This window comes from Cetorhinus maximus, chromosome 24 (genome assembly GCF_964194155.1).
Source record: "Cetorhinus maximus chromosome 24, sCetMax3.hap1.1, whole genome shotgun sequence".
Lineage (NCBI taxonomy): Eukaryota > Metazoa > Chordata > Chondrichthyes > Lamniformes > Cetorhinidae > Cetorhinus > Cetorhinus maximus.
In genome coordinates, this window is record NC_135902.1 from 24343750 (window position 1) to 24356394 (window position 12645).

At 42.5% G+C, this 12645-nt stretch overlaps 1 protein-coding gene across 1 annotated transcript in view; it reads right to left on the bottom strand.

Moving 5' to 3' along the window:
• Positions 1 to 12049, bottom strand: part of pik3r6 (phosphoinositide-3-kinase regulatory subunit 6) — a 125067-nt gene extending 113018 nt beyond the window's left edge. The window contains exon 1 of the mRNA XM_078570868.1: positions 11979 to 12049. The gene's annotated coding sequence lies outside the window, so the exon portion shown is untranslated. The remainder of the gene's footprint in view (positions 1 to 11978) is intronic.
• Between the last annotated feature and the right edge of the window lie 596 nt (positions 12050 to 12645).

Consider the following 12645-nt stretch of genomic DNA (forward strand, 5'->3'; position numbering starts at 1 on the left):
TGTTCCGCCAGGGTAAGTCACTCTTCTCATCACTCTCAACTCACACACTCACAAACACATCACACATCCACAGGGATCTCACACCACAATAGACACCACTAACTCTCACACACACCCTCACATCTCCATCAGGCTCATACCCTCTGGAACTCGCGTCCTCATCCTGTCCATGGCTCTGTTCACCACACAAACATTCCACGCAGTGCCATGTACTGAGTGCTCACACTCTCTCCATCTGTTTTCATGCAGGTGAAGCCTGCTCACATCAGCAGGGAGAGGTCCCAGACCAGGGGTGCAGTGACCCACATTAGACCCCTCACGCACTTTGAGGAGCATGTCATCACGCTGACTGGCGGAGATGTGGACCCTGCCTTCAGCAATGGTGAGGTCAGCAGTGAACACCCACCTGAGGATCCTGCACTGGATCATCCCTCTCTCAATGCCGCTGTGAGTGGTCTCTCTCCTGCTTTTGACTCTGCTGCCATGCAGCAATTATCTCTACTTTGGTTCACAGGGAGCTCTGCCAAGCAACCAACTCCTTCAGCCAGCCAGTCCCTCAGCTCCATCCGCATCCTCATCTCCAGGCAAGTGGACACCTCCTCCATTGAAGAGCTGGAAATAAGCAGCCTCACCCCTGCCCCTCAGCTGATGAATCAGTACTCCTCCATGAATACCACTTGGAAGAAGCCCTGAGGGTGGCAAGGGTACCGGATGTACTCTGGGAGGGGAACTTCAATGTCTATCACCAAGAGTAGCTCAGTAGTACCACTACTGACTGAGTCCTGAAGGACACTGCTGCCAGACTGGGCCTGCGGCAGATGGTAAGAGACCAACAAGAGGGAGAAATCTATTAGATCTCATCCTCATCAATCTACCTGTCACAGATGCGTCTTTCCATGACAATATTTGTAGGAGTGACCACCGCACAGTCCTTGTGGAAACAAAGTCCCATCTTCACATTGAGGATACCCTCCATTGTGGTGCATGGTGCTACCACCGTGCTAAATGGGATAGATTTCAAACAGATCTAGCAACTCAAAACTCTAGTTCAATGAAAACTTCAGGGGGGCGTGCCAGGAGCAGCACCAGGCATATCTAAAAATGAAGTGTCAACCTGCTGAAGCTTCAACACATGACTACTTGTGTGCCAGCAGCAGAAGCAGCTTGCGACAGACAGAGCTAAGAGATCCCACAACCAATGGATCTGATCTAAGCTCTGCAGTCCTACCACATCCAGTCAACTAACCAGATGAGGCGGCTCCACAAATATCTCTAACCTCAATGATGGGGGAGCCCAGCACATCAGTACAAAAGACAAAGCTGAAGCATTTGCAACCATCTTCAGCCAGAACTGTCAGGTGAATGATCCATCTTGGACACCTCCTCTGGTCCCAGCATCACAGGTCAATTTGATTCACTCCAAGTGATACCAAGAAATGGCTGAAGGCATTGTATTCTGCAAAGGCTATGGGCCCTGACAACATTCAGGCAGTTGCCCTGAAGATTTGTGCTCTAGTTGCATCCCGAGCCAAGCTGTTCCAGTGAAGCTACAACACTGGCATCTACCTGGCAATGTGGAAAATTGCCCAGATATGTCCTGTTCACAAAAAGCAGGACAAATTGAACCCAATAAATTATCGCCCCATCAGTCTACTCTTGATCATCAGCAAAGTGATGGAAGGTGTCATTGAGAATGCTCTCAAGTGGCACTTACATAGCAATAACCTGCTCACTGACGTTCTTTTTGGGTTCCGACCAGGGCCAATCAGCTCCTCACCTCATTACAGCCTTGGTTCAAACATGGACAAAAGAGCTGGACTCCAGAGGTGATGTGAGAGTGACTGCCCTTGACATCAAGGCAGCATTTGACCGAGTGTGGCATCAAGGAGCCCTAGCAAAACTGGAATCAATGGGAAACAGGGGGAAAACTCTCCAAAGGTTGAAGTCTTACCGAGCACAAAGAAATTTGGTTGTGATTGTTGGAAGTCAATCATCTCAGTCTCAAAACACTGCTGAAGATGTTCCTCAGGGTAGTATCCTAGGCCCAACCACCTTCATCTGTTTCTTCCAACATAAGGCCAGAAGTGGGGATGTTCGCTGATGATTGTGCAATGTTCAGCACCATTCACGACTTCTCAGCTATTGAAGCAGTCCGTGCCCATATGCAGCAAGACCTGGACAATGTCCAGGCTTGGGCTGACAAGTGGCAAGTAACATTTGCACCACACATGTGTCAGCGATGATCATCTCCAAAAAGGGAAAATCCAACCATCTCCCCTTTACATTCAATAGTATTGCCATCGCTGAATCCCCCACTATTGTTATGATCCCAGTTGAGATTACCCCTGGACAAACCTGATCCCAGGGTGGACAGAACCTAACTTTTAATTGTTTGTTTAGATACGTGGAGAGTAGCTACTGAACAGAACCACAGGAGTCAGCTGTTGAACTTTTAACAAAAGAATAAAACATTTATTCAACAAGAAAAGATGAGCTATATTACAATACTCCTTCGCCCACGACTATACCTTTACAGATATATACAGATTTGTAAGGATAACAAGTTACAAAAGCTATCTTATACTGTAATGTTCACAGTAAATACACAGTCCATGTAAACCAATAGGCACCCTGTGATCAGACACACCACAGTCTGAAATCAACTGACAGATGCCACCTCAACCAGATGCTATGTCTCCTCAACTCCCCGCAGATGCTTGTCACACCATTAGCCAACCAGTCTCACTGAACTCCATCTTTTACACAAGGTTTTCCAACCTCCACCCTCCGAGAACTCTCCTTGAAATCTTCTCCCAAACCGACACTTTCTCTCAGATGCCTTCTGCAAGGGTCCACCTCCAAGGTTTTGAACTCCCCTGATGTTCCTCTTCTCTGGGTCACCACATGCATTCAAGCTGTCTTCCACACGCTCTCTCTCACCAACCCAGCTGTCAACAGTACACCGCTACTTCACACATCCATAGTAAAGGTTTATAGACCTGCAGCCGTCTCCATGAATCTTCTTGCCTCTTGCAAGCTGTTCTCACTTTAAATCTGCTTCCTGCAGCTTTTGTCTCTTTAAATCTGATGCTTGGTGCCTTTCTCTCTGTCCTTCACTATTAACTTCACTTAATTGGACCTTTTCCAGGTTCCTGTCCTTCCTTTGACTAGAAGGTCTTTTTTGGGACTTTCTCCTGTTCCACTCTCCTGGATTTGGGGAATTTCTTCTTCAACTTGGGCCTGGCTATCTGTCCCTCCGAGGTGGCTTCTGTTTGGCAGCTGTCTTCAAACTGAGCTCAAAACTGCTGTTTCTGTTGGAGGGACCTGCCTCTCTGGACCCCTGTTGCTAGACAACAGCCCAATTTCTCTACTCATGTTTGTTTAACTTAGCTGCCACAGTCATAAAACTCTCATTAGAAATGCAGGCACCTTTTAAAGTGAAACTGAAGCTCAATTTGACCTTTCTTAACACAGATACAGAAATACAAATCAAACTTAAACATTAAAGCTAAAACTCATTCCTAACACCCACAAATGCCAATATAACTTACTTTAACTATCTCTATTTCCTAACACTATCAACATCTTGGGGGTTACCATTGACCAGAAACTGAACTGGACTGGCCATATAAATAGTGAGCAGGTCAGAGGCTAGGAATACCTGCAGAGAGTAACTCATCTCCCGACTCCCAAAGCATGTCCATCAACTCCAAGGCACAAGTCAGGAGTGTGATGAAATACTCTATTTGCCTGGATGAGTGCAGTTCCAATAACACGCAAGAAGCTCAGCACCATCCAGGCCAAAGCAGCCCACTTGCTTTTCACCCTATCCAGCCCCTTAAACATTCACTCCCTCCACCACCAATGCACAGTGGCAGGAGTGTGTATCATAGACAAGATACACTGCAGCAACTCGCCAAGGCTCCTGAGCTCGAAAGACAAGAGCAGCAGACACATGGGAACACCACCACCTGTAAGTTCCCTTCCAAGCCACACACCATCCTGACTTGGAAATATATCGCCGTTCCTTCACTGTCGCTGGGCCAAAATCCTGGAACTCCCTCCCTAACAGCAATGGGTGTACCTACACCACATGGACTGCAGCAGTTCAATAAGGTGGCTCACCACCACCTTCTCAAGGCAATTACTGATGGGGAACAAATGCTGATTTTGCCAGTGACACCCACATCCAATTTTCTTTCCTTCACACTCTTTCCTATCTGTTTTGTCTCTGTATCCCTTCTTGAGCTCTCTTTTTTAAATCTTGCATTATACTTATGCATAAACCCTTTAACCCACCCATCTAGGCTTCTTAGTTTAAATGCGCACTCATGTGCGACAGCCTTGATAACGATCCTACCTCTGAGTGAGGAGGTTATGCATTCAAGCACCACTCCAGGGGGGAAATTGAACACAGAACCTAGGCCAACACGTCAGGTGCAGTACTGAGAGATTTGTGCACTGTCAGCGGTGCCATGTTTCAGATGAGAAATTGAACTGAGATTACGCCTTCTTTCTCAAGTTGGAGTAAATAATCCCCAGGCACGTTTCAAAGAAACAGGCCCCAGTGCCCTTCAAATATGTAGATTGTCTGGTCATTTATTACACTTCTATCTGTGGGATCTTACTGTTTACTGTTTGCAAATTTACTGCTTGAATACTGGCCATGTTTCTCTACATTATAACGGAGACTACACTTCAAAAATAATTAATTGGCTCTGAAATGCTTTGAAACATACTGTGATCATGAAAGATACTGTATAAACTCAAGTCTGTTCTTCCTTGTTTTCTCTTTAAATTTGTTCTTGAATACGGGTGTAGCATTGATTGCCCATTCCTAGTTTTCTCAGCAGTGGTTCAGTTTGAGTAGAGTGTTTCCTTTCAATTCCAATACTACTCGCAGTACCTCACAAACCTGAAACCTTCCCAACTACACCATTCTTCCAACCATCTGTTTAGATCCACAGTATTCCACTGCTTGTCTGACTTATCATACTTGAGCTCTTGACATATGGTTCCTTCTTAACGATCATTGCACATTACACATTGCCTGCATAAAGTGCCTACAAAAAAATCCTTTCTAACACTACTAGGTGCAATAACAAGAACTAATTGCTCCTCATCCAAACAATGCAAAAGGTACATCACTATGGCACCACAAAGCCCACCTATTATTCTGGACTCTGACTTATGTCCATAGATATATCTGTTGACCCCCAGTCAACGTATTGCTCATCACGAGCATTCATTTGCTCCTGGTGCTTCGCAACTCCCCAGAGAGCATTTTGTTCCATGTGGCTATAACCCACATACAATCTACCAATTTTCTTGGAATATCTAAATCTCTCAGCTCCTGTTAAAAGTGGTTTTTATTCATTCTTGAGAAATGGGTAACGCTGGTAAGGCAGTATTTATTACCCACTGAGCCAACTGCATAGTAAGGAGTCACCTAAGTAGTGGTGGTATGGATTCCCCATGAGTCCAGCAGCATTTAATGTATCTTTTTTGGAGTTTTTTTTTTATTCATTCATGGGATGTGGGCATCCCTGGCTAGGCCAGCATTTATTGCCCATGTTCAGGGTACAGTTAAGAGTCAACAACATTGCTGTGGGTCTGGAGTCACATGTAGGTTTCTGGAATACCAGTTCAGTGACAACACTCTATTTAACCTGGGCAGAGATTTATTGAAAATGCTTTTGTGGTGGGGTTGAAATTTATGCCCTCAAGACTGCAAGCTTAGTATTATAACCACTAGGCTGCAATATCTTGTAATCTTAACCTCTGTCAGCTGTTATCCTGCCTGCCTGCTTCCTAATTACAAATGTTGGTTCCCTTTTCCTATCTTTTTCTTCCTCACCTTCTTGTCCAAGGTGCACTCATGCTACAAAACATCTGATTTCAAACTTCCTTCCCAGTCTGTTTCTCCCTGGTCCTCATCTCCCATGACAGCCTGCCTTTCCCTTCCTCTGTTCATTTGCATCAAGTACTTTTCTTCTTGCTATTTCAGTTTGTGCTCTAATGTTTTTTTCTATCATTATTCCTGTAAGTTTCTCATCACCCCTGTTGTGCTCTCTTATGTTGCCTCCGTGGATCCCCACTTTGACGTGGTGGAGAGTCTTGTGAGCGATACCATCTCCTTGCTTCTGGTAGCGCCACCCATGGCGGCAAGGCTGTGGGGAGATGCCAGACAAAATGCCGTCTAAAAGCTGTTCAATGGCAGAACAGGCAAAGGATCACTGTGCGTCTCACCAGCTGGGAAGGTGGAAGGAGAAAGGCTGCAGCACGAAGGTGATTCCTGTCATTGTGCTTTGACACGTCACCAAAATCTGATCACCAACCCATCAAGATCATGTGGACAAGGTCCCAATGTTTAACAAAGTCATGTGCAGACTTCTACCAGGGTCCATTTGCGAGTCCTGTGGTGATGGAGAATTGCCCATGGGAACAGGGCTGTGAACCTGAGAGACCCCAGTCAAGAATCTGCACACAGGCAACAGACGCCTGAAGGTCTTTGGTCACTTGTGTTGTGACCTGTGTGGGCAGCAGCAGCATCTGTGACTGAGCACCCCTCTTCAGGATATCCTCTGCTCACCCCAGAAAGGAAAGGGGCTAGAAAAAGTGCCTGCTTTCTCCTGGCTGGGGAACCACCTTTGTGGCCAAAGAAAGAAAACTTTAAATTTTGCAACTTGGAATGTTTGAACATTCATGGGTAATCTCAAGAGTGACAGTCCATAAAGAAGAACTGGAATCATATCACAAGAGCTATCAGGACTCCAAATTGACATCACGGCCCTCAGTGTGACCTGTCTTCCTGGTGAGGGGCAGCTGAAGGAACAAGTAGGGGTTATACCTTCGACTGGAAAGGAAAGGGAAAGGACAGTGATCCTTGTGTCCACTGAGTTGGTTTTGCCATCCGGAGTGAAATCTTGGATATACTGCCAGAACTCTCCAATTGTATAAATGAAAGACTCATGGTACATCACCTAAAGCTCAGCAACAACCAATATACCCCCTTCAACAGTGCTTATACCCCGATTCTTAACTCCGACAACACGTTCGTTTCTGTGCACCTTCAAATTTCACTGTAATTTTCTCATGTGTTTCATTACTGATGCAAGTTATCCCTCTTTTTTTTTAAAGCCAAAGGATAGGCAACAAAATGGCTACCAATAAGTGCTAGATCATAAGTATGTACCAGGGTTGGGCTTGGAGGAGCTGTCTGCCAACCACCAAAACATATGTAGTTGAGAAAGTATCTGAGGTTCAAGTCCGGAGGGAGTAAAGAGTCTGGTACCTGGGCTGCGTTTTGGAAGGAACAAATAGTTTGCGGCTAGTAATTATGGAATTTAGTGCCTGGCTTGAAGTACATATGTGTGAAAAGTCAATATATGGAGGCTGAATGGGGGGGAAAGAGGGATAGTGGTGCTGGGATGGAGGTGGTTATGGTCAGCAGCTGGACAGCACTTGGAAATAAAGAGGAAATTGGGAAGTTGGACTTTAAAAAATATATACCACAGAACAGTGCTTAAAAACCACAAACATAAGAATGAGAAGTAGGACTTAAAACAAAACTAAAGAGAGTGCTATGTGATTTAGGTCTTTCTTTGTTCATCAAAGTTGTAATGTTTATAGAATTCAAAGAAGGTATCAAAAAGACAACAATGAAATATAAAAGCTGTTGAGACCAGGAACCTGTAGGTATCTAATAGCTGAAATTTTTAAAATTTAATGCTCTTCCTGATACGAGGCTGGCTCGGGGCTTTAAAAAAAAGTGGAAGCACTGTATGCAACTGGTAAGCAAGCTAATGAAAAGCATTTTAAATGGAGTTCCCAACTTGCTAATGGTCAGGAACCCTGAGCTGGACAGCAATGAAAGCTGAGAACCGGGAGCAAGGCCAGTGGAGAAACAAAAAACTGATTTTAAATGCTGTTCCCTACCGGGAAGCTGCAAGCCGACCATCTGACTATTGAAAACAAATGATAGCATGCTTTTCATTCTGTGGGTATGTCGGATACTTTCCTATGGCCTAACCAGATGCCATTATGCAGGTAAGGTATGAAATACTAATTTAATTTTACAAAAGCAGTTCACATTGGGAGATGGAACAACAGGAAGACCAGAGACCACAAAGGAAGAATCAGCCAGGAGTAAGTATATAAAAAGTAGTCCTGACATATAATCATGTCACAGGGACTTAAGTGTGAACTATAGGCAAATTTTCAATATATTATCAGTCAACACCCCATGATATTGCAAAATGGGAAGTCAAAACCAAGTTTGGAATTCAGGTGAAGCAAAACTAGAGGCCAGAGGATAATTCTATCCGGACATGCAGACATAATTCTTTCTCCACTTTAAAGTCATATAATATTCCCCATGGTAGAAGCGTGTAATTACAACATGGCAAATCATACAAACAGTTTCCATCAGAAATGTGGACATGGGAATTTACAATGTTGATAGGAGGTGTGCACAGATATGTGTTTTAATATATTAAAGATTCATTAAATATGCCAGGGAGGTGAAGACTTATGTGTGGCTAACGCTGGAGATACTGACGATCCTGACAAAGTGCTTTGATTCCATACATTGGAAAATATTTGGAGCAGTCAATACGAACAGTGCAAGTTATACTATTTTTCAAATTATTAATTTGTTTAATGTTTTATTATATTATTGAAGTGTATGTTTAACTATGTCTGGTGAGACAGATGAGGAACTGTCATGGCAGTGGAATTACAACATTTTGAAGGATTTTATTGAAAGTAAATCGGCATGGTTTTCAACTTATCTTCCTCTGCGTTACCGCTACATGCCATTGCAATGATCCAGGTACGGTATGGAAACCAATTTAAGATTAACAGAAGAAGAATCATACGGACTTGAAACATTAACTCTGTTTCTCTCACTACAGATGTTGCCAGACCTGCTGAGATTTTCTAGCATTTCCTGTTTTTATTTCAGATTTCCAGCACCTGCAATATTTTGCTTTTATTACAATATTATAAAATTTGTCTTATATTTCAGAATTATGAATGGGTGGTAATGAGATCAAAAGTTCCAAAATGACTTTTTCATCTAAGTATATGGAGAAATATATAATGATTATTTCCCCTCAGTAAATTTCGACTTTGAAATTATTTGGGGAACAAGCAGAGTTACTATCTTTTGAAAATTAGAACCAGATCTCATTTACATCTCAAAATCAAAACCAACAATAACAACTTGCATTTATATAGTGCCTTTAAGCTAATGAAACATCCAAGGCAGATTATAAAACATAAGGAAATATTGGGACAGATGTCCAAAAGCTCTGTCAAAGGGGTAGATAGGAAGCGTCTTATAAAAAGAAAGCAAGGTAAAGAGACAGAAAGGTTTAGGGAGGGAATTTCCATGCTTTGTGGCTTGGTACATCAGAGTTTTCCATCATTTTACTTCAGCGGTGCTAAAGAAAAACTGTATATATATAACCTTTAAGGGTAGCTAATATTATCACTCAATAAACTCGCTGTGGGCAGATTACAATTATTAATCTTTCAGTACAGATGTTCTCATATATCAACCACTGCTGTGTGAAATCCCAATCAATAAAACAACATTAACAGCCCCATTAAACAACAGTAACAGCCCCAAAATAGAATTAAGTTGCCTCCAAAGATAACCAGAGTGCTAATTATAATGCCTTATAATGCACCTTTGTTGAGATTCTCAGTGTGCCATTGTTATAGAGTTGTCCATATCAGCCAGTATTGAAGTTATCTCATTATAATTCTGCTTTGACCCAGTAGCAGCATTACGATTTCTGCTGACATTAAGCCTTTCTTTAAAAAAAACAAGGAAGCTATACATATTTTTCTGGTAATCGAAGTTAGAGATGAAGGTTGGCAGACAATGCTCAAATGGAGATCCCTGAATTCCAAGCATGCCCATTCTCTTTTAAATACACCTGAATAGATTTAGAAAGGGTAGGTCATGCAAACCTGATTTAGAGTGAGCATGGGAATGTTTATGGATTTTTTTATGTGGACCACCAGAAGGTATTTGATAAAATTCCCCATAAGAGCTTGTTAGCTAAAGCTCACGGGATGGAATTGAGGGCAAATTAAGTCCTGATTAGGAAACTGGCTAAACAGGAAACAGAGAGTAGAGATAATGGTCAAGGTGTGACTAGTGGTGCCCCACAAGAATTTGTGTTGTGTCCTCAATTATTCACTGTATTTATTAATGACAAATGATGGGATAGAAGGCCACCTATCTAAACTTGATGGTGATACAAAACTAGGCGACAATGTAAATAGTGTGCATTGAAACATGTAAACAGTGTGCATTGAAACAGAAATATTAATCAATTAAGTGAATGGGCAAAATTGTAGCAAGTGAATTTTAATGTAGACACGTGTGAGGGTGTCCACTTTGGGTGCTTTATAAATGGTGAAAAGCTAGAAACAGTGAATGTTCAAAGAGAGTAGGGGATCCAGGTATATAAATCATTAAAACATCATGAGGTGTAGAAAAAAATAATAAAAAATGCTCATGCAATGCTAGCCAATATATGTAGAGAATTGGAATACAAGAAAGTAGAAGTCATGTCGCAGCTATACTGAGCCCTGGTTTGATCGCACCTGGGTACCCTGAGCAGTTCTAGGCACCACACCTTACGAAGGATGTATTGGCCTTGAAGTGAGTGCAGTGTAGGTTTACCAGAATGATACCTTGGCACCAAGGGTTAAACTATGAGAAGAAGTTACACAAACTGGGTTAATATTCCTTGAAATTTAGAAGGTTAAGGGGTGACTTGATGAAAGTTTTCAGGATATTGAAGGGAACAGATTGGATAGTTAGAGAAACTATTTCTACTGTTGGGTAGTCTAGGACTAGGGGTACAACCTAAAAATTGAAGCCAAACCTTTCAGGAGTGAAGTCAAAAAATATTTCTACACAATTGTGGTAAAAGTTTGGTAGTCTCTTCTGCATGTGGCAATTGACAAGATCATTTGTTAATTTTTAAAAATTACGATTTTTGTTAACCAAAGGCATATATCAAAGGTGAACATACCGAGTTAGATGGATTAGTCATGATCTCCTTGAGTGGCAGAGCAGGCTAGAGGGGCTAAATGGTCTACTCCTGTTCCTTGGTCAAGTTTCCCCGTCCTAGCCCAAGGATGCTGAGACCAAGTGCAGCAACTTTACTTTCCTCCATCTGAGCTAACTCGGAATGGGAGCCAGATCTCAGACCAATGCCAACACACTAGGCAACGGGGATGTTGTAATGATTTCAAGGATATAACTTTATCTCAGATTAACATGCAAAGTAATCAAGATTCTCTCCAAGTTCAAAGTGCAACCTAGATCCCACAGGATTGCTGCTTTGCGATCGCTGCAAGATGTCTATTCATCGCGAATTTTTGGACAGTCACAAATAGAAAAACACAGTCCTCATGAAAAAAGGCGATAACTTTAAAGAAAACAAACTTCTGCTTCTGCATTTGTAACACATCTGTCTGAATTCCAAGCAGTTCCATTTGAAAAATGCAGATATTTTTAGCTGCTTTTCGCTCTTCCATCCCCGACACACAATGCACGCCAAGTCTGAGTGTGAAATTGGCATTGGTTTAGCACTCAGAGAGAGAGAGAGAGAGACCTGAGTGGTTACTTATAACATTTCATTGCTATAACATTTCCGATACCAGCATCTGCTGCGACGGACAGTGCCGGGAAACATCTGCAGTGATGTCCGAAAATATTCCCATCTCTTCCTCGGTTCATTGTGTGTACATTTCTTTATTGTGTTTCTGTTTTGTGCATCTTTGCATCTCTCCCAAGTAAATATTTCACAATGAATTACAACCTTAGAAAAATTACTAAAGCAAAGTCGAAACAGATGACCAGCAGAAAGGAGAAAGTCGAAATAATAGTTTCACATCAAACATAAGTTTGAATAAAAACAGAAATAGAATATAAATTGTGTAGGACTCACCCGTTCGAATCAGTGGTCAGCCGGTATCAGTTTACAGTTCCCAATCCCAGCTCGGACTGTGACGGACTAACACAGCGAGCTCCGAAGTGATTCGAATTCAGATCCTAAACCCAAGAGAGAGCCCCGCCTACACGCTGAGCTAACTGGTGATTGGAGGAAAAATCCAAGCTAAACTTCTCATTGGTTTAATTTGGCGTCATTCAACCCCATTTCAGGAAGTACGTTTAGAAAAAATACCAGAGTGAACTTCAGTTCATGTCTTTGTTCAGCTTCAAGTGTACTGTTAAACCCAGAAAACAAATGATTTAGAACAAACAGCCAATGATCCTGGAAATACTCAGCAGCTCAGGCAGCATCCTGTGGAGAGAGAAATAGAGTTATCGTTTCAGGTCGATGACCTTTCATCAGAACTGCGAAAAGTTGGAGGTGGAATAGGATTTGCACAAGGGGCGGGTGGAACAAGAAGGCAGGAGAGATTGAATGACAGAAGAGTTAGTTTTACAAGGCCAAAATGGTGATGCATGGTGCAAGGAAAGAAACAAAGAAACAAAAGTTGTGTCTAGAGAAAGTGAGCTGCTGTCTGAAAGCAAAATTAAGAGAAAAACCAAAACATGCAAAGAAAAGCTAGAAACATTACGGTCTGAAATTGTTGCACCCAATGTTGAGT